Source organism: Carassius carassius, chromosome 43 (genome assembly GCF_963082965.1).
Source record: "Carassius carassius chromosome 43, fCarCar2.1, whole genome shotgun sequence".
NCBI classification, from domain to species: Eukaryota; Metazoa; Chordata; class Actinopteri; order Cypriniformes; family Cyprinidae; genus Carassius; species Carassius carassius.
Genome location: NC_081797.1, coordinates 11,086,049 through 11,105,312, shown reverse-complemented (window position 1 = coordinate 11,105,312; position 19,264 = coordinate 11,086,049). Strand labels below are relative to the sequence as shown.

At 36.3% G+C, this 19,264-nt stretch overlaps 1 pseudogene; it reads left to right on the top strand.

Annotated features, from left to right (window-relative positions):
- The first annotated feature begins 10,224 nt into the window (after positions 1 to 10,224).
- The window catches only part of LOC132124805 (solute carrier family 23 member 1-like), a 42,389-nt pseudogene continuing 33,349 nt past the window's right edge, over positions 10,225 to 19,264 (top strand).

Here is a 19,264-nt window from a genome sequence, read left to right as displayed (position 1 = left end):
ACTAAAAAAAATATATAATATAAATATAGTGATTTCTGCTATTTTTAAAGCAGACATTTTACATATTGTGCCTTTAAAGACCCATCTCTTTAACCTGGCTTACACATAACATACTAATATGCTTTTAATATCCAAATCCGTTAAAGGATTTTTAGGCTGCATTAATTAGGTAAACCGGAACCGGGAACACTTCCCATAGCACCCGATGTACTTGCTACATCATTAGAAGAATGGCATCTACGCTAATATTTGTCTGTTTCTCTCTTATTCCGAGGTCACCTTAGCCACCAGATCCAGTCTGTATCCAGATCAGAGGGTCACTGCAGTCACCCGGATCCAGTACGTATCCAGACCAGATGCTGGATCAGCACCTAGAAAGGACCTCTACATCCCTGAAAGACAGCGGAGACCAGGACAACTAGAGCCTCAGATACAGATTCCCTGTAAAGACCTTGTCTCAGAGGAGCACCAGGACAAGACCACAGGAAACAAATGATTCTTCTGCACAATCCGACTTTGGCACAGCCTGGAATTGAACTACTGGTTTCGTCTGGTCAGAGGAGAACTCGCCCCCCAACTGAGCCTGGTTTCTCCCAAGGTTTTTTTCTCCATTCTGTCTCCGATGGAGTTTCGGTTTCTTGCCGCTGTCGCCTCTGGTTTGCTTAGTTGGGGTCACTTCATCTACAGCGATATCGTTGACTTGATTGCAAATAAATGCACAGACACTATTTAACTGAACAGAGATGACATCACTGAATTCAATGATGAACTGCTTTTAACTATCATTTTGCATTATTGACACACTGTTTTCCTAATGAATGTTGTTCAGTTGCTTTGACGCAATGTATTTTGTTTAAAGCACTATATAAATAAAGGTGACTTGACTTGACTAAAAGTTTAGCCTTAGGGCAGGCATTGAGTAAGGGAGATGTGTAACATATCATGTGTAACACCAGCACTATCAATTAAAAAAGAAAGATATTTAAAAATTTTCATTTAGCTTTTGGTTAGTATGTTAATAACTTTGCTTATTAGCTTAGCATAGCTTTAACAAGAACTGAGGAAGGTACTGGACTCTAGGAGATTTTTCAGTTTCCAAATGTGCTTCAGTCCAATTTTAATTTAATGTGATAAACACATTATGTGTATGTAAATAATGCAACTGACTGACAATCACGCCATTTTTATAATGCTGCTAATTCCTGATGTTGTTGTGCGCCACTTTTATTCTCAAAATTCAGTCCCTGTGCAACCATCCTCTTCAAGATTATTCCAGATGATTCAACTCTTCTGCTGTCTGCACATCATCCTCAAACTCCCGCTAACTTCACTAACACCACGACTCATGACTCAAAATAAGGCATGACAACCGGAAAGCAGCTAGATGCTAAAAAGAGCAAAGAGAGTGGGTGCTGGAAGAAATGCCCCACTTGGAAAAAAAAGAAGAAAGGAAAAGAAAAAGATGCATCGAGACTCCCTTCAAATACGTAATACTGAGTCAAAAGGGATGGAATGGGAATAGGGAGGAGGGAAAAGGGGGTCGACTGATTCATCCAGTTTCATAGGCAATTTATTTTGGTTCAGTGAAATAACAAACTCTCAAAGGGGGAAGCTAAGGAGAGAGAGTGAACATAATACAGGCCAGATATGCCTGATGACGTCAAAGCGGAAGCGAGCTGGATTCTCCATCTCAAATAAAGTAGGACAAAATAAAGGGACACGTAGTTGTCAGACATGACATCCTTGAGGAATCCCTTCCAAGCCAAGCAATGCCGTTCTTATTTCCAAGAAGCCTTTAATATTGTGAATTTTTATGAGGTCAAGTGGAATTTGAAATTTTGACGCCAGGGTAAGGGGTTTAAGTACCCATTGAGTATTATATCATCTGAAGACAATAATGCATCAACCTGTATTTCTCTTTTATTAACAGAATCCGTCTGCTTTCGACTGCGCAATGCGGTTTACCTATGGTGGCTTGCAATGATTGGCGGCTGTGAATATTCACAGATTTTGATCTTTTCGAAGGGAATGTGGGCGGGTTATGAAATCCAGCCAGCCCACCGCCCATTGATAAACACTAGGAGGGATTCTCAGGCAGTTATGCAAGACATTAGTCATCCTGGCATGATTCATTTTGTCTCTCTCTCTCTTCTCACACTCCCCCATTTGAAATCTTCTTCCGTTATTATTATTTTTTTTATGAGACAGAGGGGGTGCTGACCTCTTTTTCAAAAGGATGCTATTCTGGGTCAGTGGAGGATAGGCCGGTCAAATGCCCGTTCAGCGAGAGTGGGAAAAGGTTTATCTGTGCTCATGTACTATAACAAACATGATTCTGATATTACTGACCCCAATATTTTGAACGGTAGTGCATTTTAATTATTAATTTAAACAATCATTTAAATAATAATAATTTAATAAAAAATATATATTTCGAGATTTCAATTTTAAATATATACATTTATTTATTTCATGCTTTTAAAAGCCCTCTAAAAAGGGATATCAGGCACTGGTAAAATCCATACTGTAAAGAAATATGAAGTAGGTTACTCAAGAATAAACAGTTACTTTTGAATATCTGTCAATGGAGAAAGATTTTGTGATATGATGTAGTTATGGCATCTTCCAACAGGTCAAATCTTGACCCATTGGTTGAGAGCCAGTGCTTTATGATCATCAATCTCTGCTTCATTAGAATTCATAATTCATCCTTTTCTCTGACTAATGGTTGAATTTCTGGCTCATCAGTGGATCTATTCTTAAAAAGAGGTCTTTTGTCACAACATAAAATAGTAATTTTTCTATGCAATGCCATTCACATATGTACACTGTTTTGTCTGTAAGAGTTTACACACATGTTCCAGAATTTTCTTTGTTAACACTGTCTGTCCTGACAACTACAGCACAAAAAAAAAAACAATCAAGACTGCACCTTATTCTCTGCACCCTGAATCAATGACATCATCGTGCTTACGTCAAGCCAGAGCCACTGCACTGGCATGTGCTCTGCCCCCCTTTTCCGAAACGACCGGTCCTAAAAAAACTTGTGCATGGAAAGACTTTCCACAGTATGCGTTTAACCATTCTCAGCCAATTTAAACACACAACTTCAGAAATGTGCATCAGATTCATTTCTGCACACCAACGTCAATTTGTGGGATCTTTGTCAGAACGAGTGCACGTCTATATTTCATTGCAGCCCGCAGAACTTTGCCTTTGTACTGCGGTGCCTTTGCAATGATGTCATTATCTCCCTCCTCTTCCTCACCGCTGATGAAGATGGGGGTGTGGATGGATGAAGCTTGGCTCGTCCTCACTCGCACTCCTTCATCTTAGTGATGCTCAGTTTTCGCTGACCCCCGGTGCAGGCCGGTAATGTGAATAGAGAGGAAATTATGAATGAATAAGCAGCCATTCTTAATCTTATCTCTTCTTTCTATTTGTCCCCCCACCTCCCTCTTTCATTCCATTATTTCAGTGAGAGAGAGCGAGAGCAGGGCTGTTGCCGTGCAGATTATGTGCTGTAATCCTCAGGCAGGGTGAGTGTGAATGACAGAGTTCCCTTGCACCCCCCTCTTCCTCTACATCAAATAGGAGGCTGGATGTTTCAAGCTTGCAGCACATGTAATGGCGACAGAAGCCACTAGTTCCTCCAGCCTCCCTCCCTTTCTGAGCCACAGCGTTGAGGCTGCTGGTCCCTGAGCTTCAGCATCCATTCAGGAAAAAGCCAACCAGAGGGGGAAGGGGTGGCTTATATACCGCAGCATGTGTGTAAGAAAGTCACATTGTGAATGGAAAGGTGTGTGTGAGAGGCAGGATTGTGCGCCATTCACAAGTGAATTGAGAACTAATTTGAATCCTATTTAAATTGTGGATGCAGAACTGTAGCCGGAATTTGAATCTGGAAGCTTACTGAAGGAAATGTCAAGGTCTCATACATATATAACCTGTGGTTGCATGCAAATTCAATTTCCAACTCACGACTGAAAGGAAGTCAGCCAACGGAAAATAGAGAGTCTGTGTAAAGAGAATGTGTCTAGATTTAGACCTCTTTTTCTTCCTTTATAAAGCAGAGCTAAAAATAATACCTAATGGATTCAGCAGATATTAGCATTGAGTGTGGCAGATGAATCAAAAGAACGAGCGATGAGTGAAAGCATAATGAATGAAAGCAGGCAGACAAAAGAAATGGATGGATGAAACACACAATGACAGACATAGCTTTTTATAGATAGTAAACATCATGACGTCCATTTTACATAATAGTACACAACGATTCCCTATTTTGATTGGCCATGCAATATAAATTAGTTATAGGGATTTTACACTGAATCTTTTCTGTGATGATAAGTAATTTTTTTTCTTAAGAGTGAGTGATTTATTAATTCAGTCAGAGATTAGTAACTGAACCAAAGCATTCAAAATGCTGATTCACTGAATGAGTCGTTTAATCAGCCACTCAACTGATTTGTTCAAAACACTGGAATGAAACAAATAAACTTTCTTTATAAGTGAGTCATTGAATCATTCACTCAACCAATTTAATCAAAAACAATTAATTTAACAACAAAACACCACTAGGATCGCTGTGATCGGAGCTGTGTTTTTGTTGTGTCTCGCGGGTTTCACAATAATGGACATGGAATGTCGACTTGTATGTAAAGTGATTGAAAGAATGGAAAGGAGGATAAAGAATCAACGACAACTAGTGCTACATTTGCTACAAGTGGCTGCACTGCAGCATCCGTATATTTATCACTGTTCATCATACTTGCGAAATAAGTTGACACAATGTTACAGTATGTTACACAGCATTTTAAATCATGGCAGGTGAGGGTGTTTTCAAACACGTCTGGCCAATCAGTGTCTATTTACGTCACGGGTAGTAACAGTTGTGCTGGTTAGACCCTGCTCCACAGCAGAAGCTAATTTGGTTCTCGAAAAAGGCGGTCCATTACTAAAATCCCACCCAGTTCTTGTAGTGCGAAAATGCCCAAAAGAGGGTAGTTCCACAATTAGTTCTGGTACTACGATAAGGTTCCTGTGGTGCGAAAGGCCCTAATGTTGCATGGAGGCATGCATTGGCATTGCTCAGAACTATTTTTGTTTACAGAGCAAAAAACAGACCATAAAAGGCAGATCATAAAAAGGATGAAAACTATACTGATAATTATAGCGATAACTAATTAGCACCCACACCAACAGACAGTAGAATTATTTATTAATATGCTGCAGTTTTGTTGTCTGGTCGCTTTAAATGCTCAAGCCAAGTTTGGTTCTGATTTGGCTGTTAAGGCCACAACAAGGATTGATAATTATAATAACTATGAAGTTTTAATAATCATTCTAATTCTATAAAAATAGGGAGGTCTACACCACAAATTCAATGAAAATGACACAAAGTAACAATACTGTTGGATTCACTTCCAATAGCAATCTTACTTTTCTGAAATTGCTTAACTAAACAGTTGATGATAGCCATTGACTTCCATAGTATTGTTTTCATGAACTATGGAAGTCTACCATCAACAGTTTGGTTACCAACATTCTTCAAAATATCTTATTTTGAGTTCAATAGAAAAAATTATTTTTTTCATTTTAGGGTGAACTATGCCTTTAATATTAATGTTAACATACTCTAGTAACTTTTGTTTGGAAATGAGTCTGTTCAGTCAGATTCCCATTGGTAAAAACAACAAACAGAATAGTTTCAACAGCAACCAAGCTTTCATTCATCCTGGGATGAGAAAATAAGTGAATTTTGTGTGCAGGACAACATGATATATATTCCTGTATCACTAAATATGCCGATTTCCAAAAAAGGCTAGTCGTACAGTGATCTAATGCAGATGTAATGTAACACAGATGCATTGGAATCTATTGTGTCTTTGAGAAGTCGTACTGAGACTTGAACAATTCGTGCATTCTTGCTACATGAAGCAATATAAATTCAGCGATCCACTGTATGATTCATAAACAAATAAATCAAAAGAAAAGCACATTTATCCCCTCAGTTTTTCGTCACCCGCAAACATTCATCTCCATGTCCTTGTGACATTAAACCAGCAGTGTGTTTCTTTATAAACCAACACAGAGTAATAGAAATGTAATTCAGGGCACAGATGCTGGTTGCAGCGATGACATCATCCCTCGCTAATCCCACTTCCTCTCAGTATGTCATTAAGAGCCAGTGGCCAGTGACCCCTCCGTGTCACTATTGACTGTCCACTCTGTGTTCACAGGAAGCTAATTGGCCGGATTCGGTTGAACAGACATGTTATCGGCCTCTTCCTGTTGGACATATAACCGTACTGGAGATTAAGCCCAGATGTTGTGTTCTTTCAGAGGTCTTTGTGGTGACCTGGTGAAAGACAGAATGGTGTAGTTACTTCATCTACCAGCAGAGGCTAATTGGACTATAAGATAAATCTTGAGCTTTATACATAATGTTAAATATTCACCAAGAGCTAATCCTAATGGTTAAGCGTTCATGTGAAACGTCTGCGTTTTTTCTGCAGCTTTTGGTCCATTTCATTCATTACAGTCAGCTGTGTAAATCCATTCATGGGTTACCATGGATATGTCTATCCCAAGGTTGATGATGTCAGGAGTTTACATTGGTGCATAAGAAGAGACATGCTACCATCTGCTGGACAAACTGCACTTGATGATTAAATAAGGTCAATTTACTGTACAGTTGAAAGAAATTGAATTCATTTATGGAACTTTTTAGAATTTTTTAAATCATCTAAATTATAATTTAAATTTTAATAATCAAATAATCTATCGTAGATACAATAATATACTGTAATCTATGTAATCTTTATGTAGTTCCCCATCTGTCGGTCACAACGAGTTATGTTGACATTAAGGGTTTACTTGGGAGCCCCAATCATCTCTGACTTTAAGAGAAAACGGTAATGAAATTTGGCTAGGGAATTTTGCATGCTGAGCCACTCCACAAGGTTATGGCATGGGGACATGACGTCTCCGTTCCCTCCATGAGGCGCCAGTCAGAGATGATTGGGGCTCTCAAGTAAACCCTAAAGTCATCACAACATAACGTCTCCATTCCTTTCATCACAGAACAAGGGTTAAATATGTAACAGAGACGTTTTACATTTACCTTTTTGATACTGTACCTTTAAGGAATTACTAACTTCAAGCTGAAACATTCAGTTTTAATTTTTTCCTGCAAAATCTTCCCATGATACAGTTACTGTTATCTAGTTTTGTGCTTAGAACTATTTTTCCCAATTTTATTAATTAGTTGTTTTAAATGTGTGAATTTTGGGGGTAAAATTGTTCTTACAAAACAATATCACAGTATCACAAAAACAGCATGTGAATCTGCGAAAACAGAGCATATGTAGTCTCCAAAAAATATAAGAGTAAATAAAAATGTATTTTAAAAATTCAACAGGAAAATAACTGACAAAATAATAGTTTTAATGGGAATTTGAGGGGAAAAATTAATATGTTTTTCTCTTATTCATGTCTAAAGTAAAATAGCTGAACAGATTTTTATAAAGAGTTTTACTTTATTATTCTCTATTGTATATTTGGATTATATTAATTCTGAATATAACCACTATATTACCCTAGAATTATTGAATCATGTAAAACCTGATCTGGAGCAATATGGACATGCAATGAATGTTTAAAACAGATGTTCAATGAAACTGTCATTACTTATATTTATGAAGCATAGTTTAGGATACTGTGGCCCGCATATCACTACATGCAAACAATTCCACCGCAAATATGTCATAAATCATCTGCAACTTATTTGAGCATGTTTGTGGGGATTTTAGCATTAGAAGTAGCCTACTACAATCTGTCGTTTCCTTTCTACTTAAGTTCACCGACTTCTTAGATTTCCCACACAACCCCATTTAGCTTGAGGGCCTCTGAACTCCATCACAGCTTGTCTAAATGAAAACTCTGACCATTCCTGGCAGGTTGCATGAGAAAACATCAGTATTTCATTTCAGCTAAGATCACATTCGTTTAAGGGGAAATGGATTGGGATGAAACAGGAGGAATACGTTTGGTCTTGTTTGATATGTTAGATTTCTTCTTAAATCACACTGATCTCCAGCGAGTGGAAATCAACTTCCTTAGAGTATTTATAGAGTGTTACATATCTATTTTTGTTATTTAATATATGTCACATAATATTCTATTCTATATAGTATTGAAATGTCAGTCAGGGGATGTGAGTTTCGTGTGAGTTAATCTATGTCGAATTGCATTGATAAGGTATGACTGTCATGCTTGTATGATAGAGATCTGAACCTTTGATTTTGTGTGGTAAATGGGGTTTCTGCCCTGTCAGAGTCTAAATTGATTGAACTCTGTCTTTCAGGGTCGGGACTTATGGATGTAGTCTACTCATTGTCTCATAACCCCACTCTGTTTGTTTTAGTCAAATGATTCCCTCACGAGACCATATTGCTAGACTCTTTTAAAAAAACTTTTTTTTACTAGCCATTTTAAATTACATTTTAAAATATATTAGAAAACAGTCTATATACTTATTTTGGCCAAATATATGCAGCCATTGTGATCATAAGTGACTTATATTACATTATATATTCTTTCTGGTCCTCGAATTTGATAGGCTGAGAGGGGTGTGATATTCTAGGGATAACAGAACTCCAAACGTTTCATCGTTTGTATCACTCCGCTTGCTTTATTTCTCACAGGGAGTGCCATGGCAGGTGCCCAAATCCACTATAATTTTACAAATAATACTGTTTATGTGTCATGGAATGTAGTTTTAAGAGATTTTAGGTGACAGTTTAAACTAGAGATATAGTTAATTTTGGGTAAATATCGCAGGTATTCTTTGGTCTCATTAATTAATTATTTGTTTCAGAGCAAATCTTTATTCAAAATCTCATAATGTTATATTCAATGTAACTTATGTAATGCTGTAAATTATGGAGTGCTGCCTTTGTACTTTTGACTGAATTGCCCAGCCACTTTTATGATGGCTGTTGTTGAAAAAATAATATTAACATAAATAACAATAATATTTATTAACAATATTTAGTATTGAGAAATAGTATGTGTTCTCGTGATGGTGATTTTAGTTGCGTTGTTCCGCCATTAGATGATGGCAAGAGAGTGAGTCAACAATGAAGACTTTTATATTGAAAGAGACTGAAAGTGGTTTGTACACAATGAAGTTATTTTTACTTTTAACAACACCTTGTAAGATGCAAAGGTCTAAACAAAGGTTTAAATAGCATAAACTTGAATAATTTTTGTTTTAACCATGGACTTTTTTTTTTTCTGTATATTTACACATCTGTCCAGCTGTTTGTAAATCACATCTGAAATCTTTAATGTATCACCCTGACCCTGTGAGCAGAGCTGCTGTCACCTTACACTCAGTTTATGATGACAAACTGCTGCGGCTGTCATCCGTCCTCTTCTGATGAGTTTATAAAGATATGTTGAATGCAATCTATTGATACTGTAACTCTATATCAATCTATATACCTTCTAATTGTATAAAGTAGTATAATATAATTACTGCACATTGTTATACTTTATACTTTAATTTATATAATATAAATTATAAACATAATTTATAATTTTTATAATAATAATAACAGTGTATTATTATTTTTTAAAAAAAATGTAAGGATGTTCCCAGAAGTCTTGGCATGGCACATCACATTATATTAACATTTTCTCTTCAAAGGCCTGTTTTATATCATAATAATAATTTTAAGACTTTAAAAAAAATTTAAAAACTGACTTATTTTAATTCATCCTGTGTTCTATTTTACCACAAAGCAGACTAAAGTAGTTCACGCTAATGTTTTAACATTATATCAGTTAACGAGCTGTTGACTATAAAGACAAGTTTTCTTTAAGTAGGTTATAAGGACTGCTGTTCAGTTCTTGATAAACGCTGGCTAAATTCTCATGGTTTCTGGTTAAATGTGTCCCAAATTGGAGAATAGATTTATGATTTTCATTGCTCTAGTCAGCATGTTTTCTGCTCCACTGGTCCTCCTTTGCTTTAATATGCCTGAAAACATTGCAAACACTAGGAGCACTCGCGTGGTCCTTGGCCTATCAGTGTCCGCAGCGGCGGTCCTCAGACAGGCACATGACTCCAAAACACTCAATCAAGCTGCTGATTACATAAATGCTGAGTTCAAGGCACATTTAAGGCACAGCTCTGGTTTCCTTGACACGTCAGCTATGCATCTCACTCAACAGGACCAAAAGCTTGACATAGTGTTGAGAAACCAGGGTGCCACAGACTCACCTTTTTAAGTAAGTGTCAAAAATGGTTCTAAATAAAAAAAGCTCGATCCTGAGGAAAACAAAAACAGTCTTATTAAACGCTGTTTATTTATCTTCATCATGTTTAAATGGTAAGCCCTGCAATTGTTACATGGGCCTTGTTTTGTCTGTTATAGTCACTAGTTAGTTATCTGACTGTGAAACAATACTAGTGTGCATTGTTTTCTGGTGGATTATGGGTTAACAGAGGTTATCATATATCTTTGGTCATGCTTATTGAACAACAACGTCAATGTCACACGTCAACATACAAACTGGATTCCAAACTACTGAGGATCATTTTCAAATCATCATAACCATCTTGTCTTTATGGAATTATGCAGCACTGTATGAGTGATCTGAGAAGTTAGTAAGACATAACTTGTGGTCTTGAGAGGCCACATATGGTAAGTTTTAGTGAAATTCTTGTTGCCACCACATTATTAATATGCTTTAAAGTGCCAGTTTCCAAACACACATAACCACAAAGTCAGAAAAATGTCAAATGCAATGAAACTGCATCAGATGTTATACAGTCTGATTTCAATATGATGTAAGAATATAGAAGTAGTCTATAAAGAAGAAATATAAACCTCAATAATTTATACATTTTACGAAAACTTGCCAATAAGGTGAAAAAAAAGTCTGATAGCAAACCAGAAATATCAGTTTTCTGTTTTCTAGACATCCTTAAAATATTTTATTATTATTATTATTATTATTATTATTACTATTATTATAATAATTATTATTACTATTATTATTATTATTATAGCAAACCAGAAATATCAGTTTTCTGTTTTCTAGACATCCTTAAAATAAACATTTTTTTTATTATTATTATTATTATTATTATTGAATTTATTGAATTAAATAAATTATACATTTTATAAATAAAATCCACCACTGTGGATTAGTTAGTTGCACCACTTTTTTACATACATTTATATAACATTACATCTTATAAAATATATAACAGATGAATGCACCTGCCTGTCATTGTGTTTCACATGCTGTGGAGGAAAAGGCTGATAAAGACCACAAGAGTAATTTAATTACGAACTGAAAGCAGATGTATAAAGATCAAATGGCTTCTGGGGAAACACTGGGACACCGTCTTGTGGTTTTTAGATAAACACAATTTCTCACTACATCCTTTCCTCTGTTTACTTCTTTAAGTGCAAAAATCGCCACCATAGTCCAACAACAAACAACCCTCCCCCCAACTAGCTTTTTGCTGATATATTCAGTTTTATGAAAGATCTGTCATTAGCAGGTGGAATTTCACGTCAATGAGTAAATAAACCATTGATTTAACATTTGCATAAAATCTGCATCATTAGTAACATTTAGTGCATAAAAGCATGTAGCGTAGCTGCGAGTCTCTGGCTGCTTTGGAATAACACAAATGACTTAATTTAGTAAAACTATTCAAGCACATTTCTTCTAGAGCTAGAACCGATTCTGAATAATGTGAATGCATTGACCCAACAACAACCACTAGGAGGCGGTAAGCATAGGATGAGTTGTAGCTGTTTTTGTCCTGACTTTAACCGCTAAATAAACCCCAGATATTTGCAGAATTTGTTTATTGTATGCAAAGCCTTCGACAACATCAACAAATATGTTTTTATATTCTTAGTGACGGATTTGATGTCTTTGAAGTGACTAGCTACTTGTCTGGCGCACGCATAACATCACAGCTTGATCCTGAAACATGGCAGAGACAACAACATCTGAATGGATTTAAATGCCTCGCGTACACCAAGATGGTGATTATTTTAATGGGGAAAAAAGACTGTGGGGTTATAAATGCTTGCGAACCCCACTGTGTTGATAAGTAGCAGTAGGTGGCAGTCTATACCGTTCAGAAAAGGCTCACGTGTCTGTCGAGAGCCTGAGGCGGCGTTGTTTAGGTAACGTAAACACGGTTTGAGTTCAGCAGCGTTCACACCAAATTCAAGTCCTGAACCAAAACCCGATGGAAACTGGTATATTTACCAGGTGAATTTGAATATAAATTCTTAAATCACATAATCTTTTCATTGAAACAACTTCGAAAACATTTGCATACATATTTGCAGTTCCTTATCAAAGTTATTCGCTTGTCAGGAAACTGTGACTAGATGTATAATATGTTTGGCAAAATATATGCTGATACATTCCGGTAAAATCATTTTGGCACCTATGACATTAATTAGGTCTTTAAAAATCAGATAAAAAAGTGACCATACATCAGTAGGCTACGTCTTTGTCCGACTGGAGAAGCTGAGGTAGGCAATTTATTTACTGATTTGTCTTTTTGTATGGCAAGCTAACTCTATCTATCTGTCTGTCTCTTTCTGTCAATTCTGTAAAAGCTGGAAATATATCTGTCATCATTTACTTACACTGATGTTGTTTCAAATCCTTATGTCTTCCGTGGAAAACACAAAGCGATGTTATTCAAACCGCCTCAGTCACCATTTACTGTCATTGCATTTTTTTCTTTCCATTCAGTAACAGAAATGGTGACTGACACTGTCATTCTGCCAAAATAATCTTTTGTGTACCGAAAAAGAAAGAAAGTCATACAGGTTTGGAATGACATGAGCGTGAGTAAATGTCGACAGAAGTTTCTTTTTTTAGGTTAACTATCCCTTTAATATACCATCAATCTCACATCATCATAATGGCTTTTTTGTTCATGCATGAATGAATCCTGATTCACTCATTTTAAAGAAACACTATGTATTGAATTTGAACTCAGGGCATATTGCTTATGAAAAGAAAAGGGCAGTCTCTTTAAAATTGTTCATGCTTACATATGCGCTGGACCATAACGCGTAAAAATAAATCACTCATTTGTTGTATCTATATCCCCCCCGTGAGGTGCTCTGTCATGGTTTTTCTAAACAGCGGATCAACCACAGACCGAACACTTTTTAAAAAGGCTTTTTATTGGCTGATAAGTGCTTATTTGAATGAACTTCACAAGGAGAATGAAGCACAAGAAAAAAGGGTGATTGGGAAACTCATTGACTTGACTGAACATGTAAGAAAGTAAGTATTTGAAAAGAGATATAAAGATAGAAGAGAAGAGATATAAGTGAAATAAAGATAGACAGAAACATGTGCCACCTAAAAAAAGAAGAAAAGAAAATTCTCTGAAATAACACAAATTTTGTCTCTTTTGACTCAGTTGAGGGGGAAACCGCAAAAAAAAAACTGGTGAAAGTTGCTGCCATTTCACTTTTATTGGCTGTCAGCAGGACAGCGTTGGCTTATCATGTTAACATCCACCGCAAATCAGCCTTAATGGGCTGAACTTTTGGAACTGAACAGATCTAATTACAGACCAAACTGTCATGTCTGATTTGCAGTTATTTTGAAATTATTGTAAGCGAGCCCTCAAATTGCTTAATTAAATGTTTCCTGTAATATTCCTGTCACAACGGTTAGAAGTAACAGATAAAATATGATTTTCCTGTATTATTGTAGCTATTTAATACAGTGTAGCCAGTGTTCAGTTTAATGAGACTTCACTGTGACTTGAATGTAATTAATATTTTAATAATAATAATAATGTTTTATTTGGTAGTGCATGGTTGCTTGTATAGAACATAATCCTGAGAACATCATGAGAAATGTTAATTAGAAGTATTTTTTTTCTTTCAGTACTGAAAATGATTACATTGTTTATATAAAAATATACATATTTTAGAGTAAATAAAGAAATGGACCGTTTTATCCAAAAATTATCAAAATATATTTATGCTTATTAGAGTATTGTGTTTTGTAAAAAAGTGCCAACTTGCATTGGTTACCTTAAAGAGTTATTTCTACCTGATTAAACCCATACATTTTTTTTTAATTATTATTATTATTTTTATTAATACATTTCTTTTAGGTTCATTTGACCATATTAAGTAATATTTTTTGAGTCGAATAAAACCAGTTAATTTAGATGTTCACAAGTGATTTCAATACAAATGAGGACAAGGAAAAACATTGAAAAAAAAACTGTAATAAAACTGCTGCCAATATAGTGTTCCAAAATGGCCACTTATGACTTTCCATAATGGCTTGGACAGTTCCTTAGCAGGCAGCTGCCTATGTAGGGAACAAAGAAGCCCCCTAGGATTAGAAACAGAGCTTTAGACATTGTAGATCTCCGTATCTTGTTTCTTGGAAGGATTTAGTGGTCACTTTCCTTTGCTCTCTCACTTAACCTCAAGTCTAAGTCTCTTAGAATTTGTTTGAATAACCTCAGATTTCAGATTGCAGCCATTATCCTGAGAAGGTCGTCATTGCTGACCCCTTTGCCAACAGTCTGGAAGAGGGTCTGAACTCGAGGCCTGAAGGCAACCTTATCTACTCCATCAACGATCACCCACCCTGGTACCTCTGGATTCTTCTGGGTTTCCAGGTGAGAGACGACATGCAACAAATGTGGCTTAACCCCTGCAACATGCGAAGAGTCTTAAAGCACACATCTCCTAAGTGGACAGGACTCTCCTGATTTGAACTACTTACACAGGGGACCTTTAATGGGCTTTTAAGGTTAAACTGACAGCTTGAGGCTAGACTTCTACTTAGCATGCCAACAAAAAGTGGATGTGTAATCATCCGGGAGAGTTGCCTTGAAGCAAAAAAACAAAAGTATTGTGCCCACTGTGCATGTGTTTGACTATAGTTTGTTATAATTTGACTTTTTTGTCCTACACCTATGCCCAGTGTGGGTTTGTGGGATGTGTGCAAGTTTTTAATATTTTGGTTTTAGAGTTGCCTTGAAGGGCACGATCAGGGTCACTAAAGATAAAGTTGAACTCCTCAGTACCCAGGAATGCTGCCCTGATGCTTGGACACACCTGGTGCCTCACAGATCTGCTTGTTTTATACATATCCAGTCTTTTTTGGGTGTACAGAGGCAGCATTGCCCTAATCACCTGTATATTGTTTACATGCAATGAGGCTAATTCTTTTGACCCTTTGACTTCAGGTGTTTTTTATTCCATGCTTCAATGTAAAATTTAATATGATCCTAAGTCATATTTACACTGCAAGTCCACAAGTGCCCTGAGGGTGAGTAAATAATGGGGTCATTTTCATCTTTGGGCGAGCTGTCCCTTTAAGGTGCATTCATATTGGTGAAATATGAGATAAATTTTGCAGCCAAAAATGATTCATTGTCTGTTGTCAGTAGTGTAGTTATGAAGTACAGCTCACACAGAAGTCACTTTCAAACCAAGTAGTTTCCTCTTGGTCAGCATAGCAAATTCATATGACGTAAAAACTAGTGAACTCAGCATGAGAAACTTTTCCAGAAACTCCCATTTTGTGCAGATTCTTATTGAAATAACCATATTTCAAACACAAAATTTTGCCAAACAACAGCAAATTTCGTTGATGAGTGTCCCTTTAGAGTTGGAGTGATTTTGAAAACTTTTTGTTCATAGTAATCACTCTTGGCTCTTACAGTTTCCGTTTTGCAACTTTGTTGGATCCAATTGCAGGGCTCTGAACCGGTTCAAGGAATGAAAACGAAAACCGGAAATGAACAAAATGTTGACAGGAACAGAACCAGAACACAAAATCAAATGTTATAGTTCCAAACAGAATCGAAAATTTTAAAATGGCCATTAACCGGTTAATAACGTTATTTTATCGTTCCATTTAATATTTGAAATTTGCTGTCAACCAATCATGAATTCTAGTAGAACAATGCAAATGTGACGCTTAAGCCAACGCGTGAAATGTACGCTCAGCTGTGAACTCATCATAAGGAAGTCGCAATGGCAATGCATCGCCCTTAGAGTTTATCTGAGGATAGTGAGATCGATTCAACAGGGCTGAGTTTCCCAAAAGCTCGTAAAAACGATTGTACGACTGATCTTAACATTACGGTTGTTTCCCAAAAGCATCGTAACTGAAGTATCATTTGAAAATCATTGTAGATCTACAAGTGCTCTGGAGTAATCATAAAGCCCTAAGTGCATCTTAAGACAGATTTATGCGGTCAACTGCAGGATGACCGGCAGATTACGCCTTTAACTTTATTCAAGTGCAATGTGATTATAATATAAGTCATTTATTGTACTTTATTGCACACTTTATTACTCTTTTTTTTAATGAATATGTAAATGAACTAATTAAAAAGGGCACAAAAAATGGAAATACACATATAAATTAAATGACTGAAAAATTAATAAAAAAAAACAAATAACGAAATAATGTAGGGAAATATGCTTCAAAGCTCTCTGGCAATGACTTGAGGACGTGCACGAAAACCAGCAATGTATTGGACGTCTCTATATTATATACTGTAGTACTATAATATAACTTAATAAAGTATATTATTATGTACATTATAGTATGATATAATAATATTGTATTATATTTATTATTTCCGAGTTGTCTAGAACGCAGCATTAGGTTTACATTTCAATAAACAAGTGTGTAGTAGGCTACTACAATTACGAGCAATTCTATTAGGTGTCATTTCAGCACTTGACAAATGGATAGTGACTCCTAAGTAGCACTTAAAGCACGGCTACGGCTTTTTCTTTTATTTTGCAAAAGCTTGACATCTTTGAATAATGTCTTGCTTCTGTATAACCAACCAGCTTTGATATGACCTTATGCACGCACACAACATAATTTTGCTATATTGAAGTCTCTTCATTATCCAAATAAAATAGTTAAAGAAACAAATAAAAAAGTTACACTGCTCCATTGTACAAAATTTGTTGCGTTCAGCGTGACCGCGCCTCACTGTGCTGATAAAGCCGATGTGAAGGATGATGTTTATGTCGATGAAAGTACAAACACTATATAATAAATCATATTTTAGCATCCAGATATGTCGGGAATATGGAAACATTTGGATTTGTGCCGAAAGAGAGAGGTAGGCATCAGCTTCACCTTAAATTAATTTGTTTTTGGATTGACGTTTTTATAGCCTAAACTTTAGATGATTTGTTTTGGAGAGAAACTACTGTTTTAATAATATTTGTAAACATTTCGCTTTAGACTACAGGTATTTTAGCCTTCATTATTTTGAAAAGTAATAGGGCTAATAAAATAGAGATAATAAAATGTGAGCTGCGACTTTTTTTTTTTACTCTCAAAGCGCAATTTTTTTTTTTAAACAATGCAGAAAACATTTTTAAATCTCTTAAAAATACTTTGATGTCTTTAAAGTGTTTTTTTTTGTAGCCTACATTTGGCCAAAATCTAGAAAAGATGATGCTGTATTGGCTGACTAAGCACAGCAGGTTAATTATTGGCTAACGTTACCAGATCTCTCTTTTTTCCTTTTCTTTTTGAGTAAAGAAAACGCTGTACTTTATTATTAATAATTATATGATTATATTATTATTATTATTATTATTAGGCAAATTAAGCAAATAAAATTGTTTTTTAAAAATAACGTTATTAACCGGTATTTGTTCCAACCGAACTGGTAATGGTAATATTCGGAACGGTAATAATATCAGAGGAACACAGGAACAGAAACGTTAAAATATTGATTCTGCTCGGAGTGAACCATTGAATTTTGTATATTTTTTTTTCAAGTCCTGTCCAATTGTCTCTTTCACTCAAAATCACCAATTCTCATTAAAATGAATGACATGGTTGCTTTGAAAATCATCATGATCACCGTGAGCACCTCAAGGCTTTGCTGCCTCTCTAGACAGTGTTATTCCTTATTATATGAATCTGATGTTTAAGATGAGGGGAACATGAGTCTTCCACTTATTCGTGCGGATGACAAATGGAGATCAAAGGCACCTGGGTGGGGGGAGAGAAAGGGCAGGAAGGTACACAAGGGACTTGCATCGACATGTGAAGTAAGATGATGTGCCGAGCGCAAAGAAAAGTACAAAGAAGAACCCTCATCCCTCCAGCATGCTCACTTTCATCTCTCCGGCGTCACAGAGGGGAGGAAAAAGCAGAGAGAGACCTGGTATTTCATGTCAGCGCAGACTCCCCAAGAGCCCCTAACTGGTTTCTGCTTTCATTACCACCGTTTTTACGCTAATACAATCCCTCTAGGCTTATGAAATTACATTAAATTCAAAACTGTTTTGCTGGCTCTACTTGACTTCTGGGAAAAGGCCGCTGTGAAGGCATAAACCAGAACAATAAAACAACAGGAATTTAAGTGTGGACAAACAAGTTTATTTCCATGTTTCTCCTGCTGTGTAAATTCTCTCCTGTGCACAGTATCCATATCCGCCCCATAATCTCCTGTCAGAGATGCTGAGCGTTCAGCCAAGTTTTACTTTTCGGAGCCCGGCAAATTTATGAAGCTTACTGCTGAGAGTAAAAAGGGGCTATCAATTCACCACAGATAGGCCAACATCTGTCTTACATTTTTCGCACATCTCCCTTTCTCAGTCAGGCCACATTTAAGATTTGCAAAATTTTTTGTGATCATCTGTCTTCCCTCATGTCTCGCCCCTCTTAACGGGTGGTTTGTGATGAACCTAATCCCGGTGTCATTACGCTAGCTATTCATTCCTGTTTCTTGCGTCACACAGCATTACATACTGGCGTTCGGTGGCATCCTGGCAATTCCTCTCATCTTAGCAGAGCTGCTGTGCATCAAAGTCAGCTCATCTTCTTCATCTCAGGCATGAGCACTTTGCCACAGACCACCCTCGGGACCAGGTACTGGGATAAACATTCCACAGAGTGTGAATTATATACATTGCCAGAAGAAAAAGTGTGGAAATTTACAGTTAGTTGATAATTATTCTGCCATTTTCCTGTTTTTCTGTATGAAGCAGCTTTAACAATTTAATTCTGTAAGGTTCTATAGAAATAAAGGTGACTTGACCTGATTTAGTTAATACACAACCTGAAAAAAAGACATTTTGAGGAATGTTTCAACTGGTTTCAAGTACATTGAGCCCCACTGACTTTCATTGTATGGACAAAAGTCTTTAGTCACATTAAGGCACATTTATTT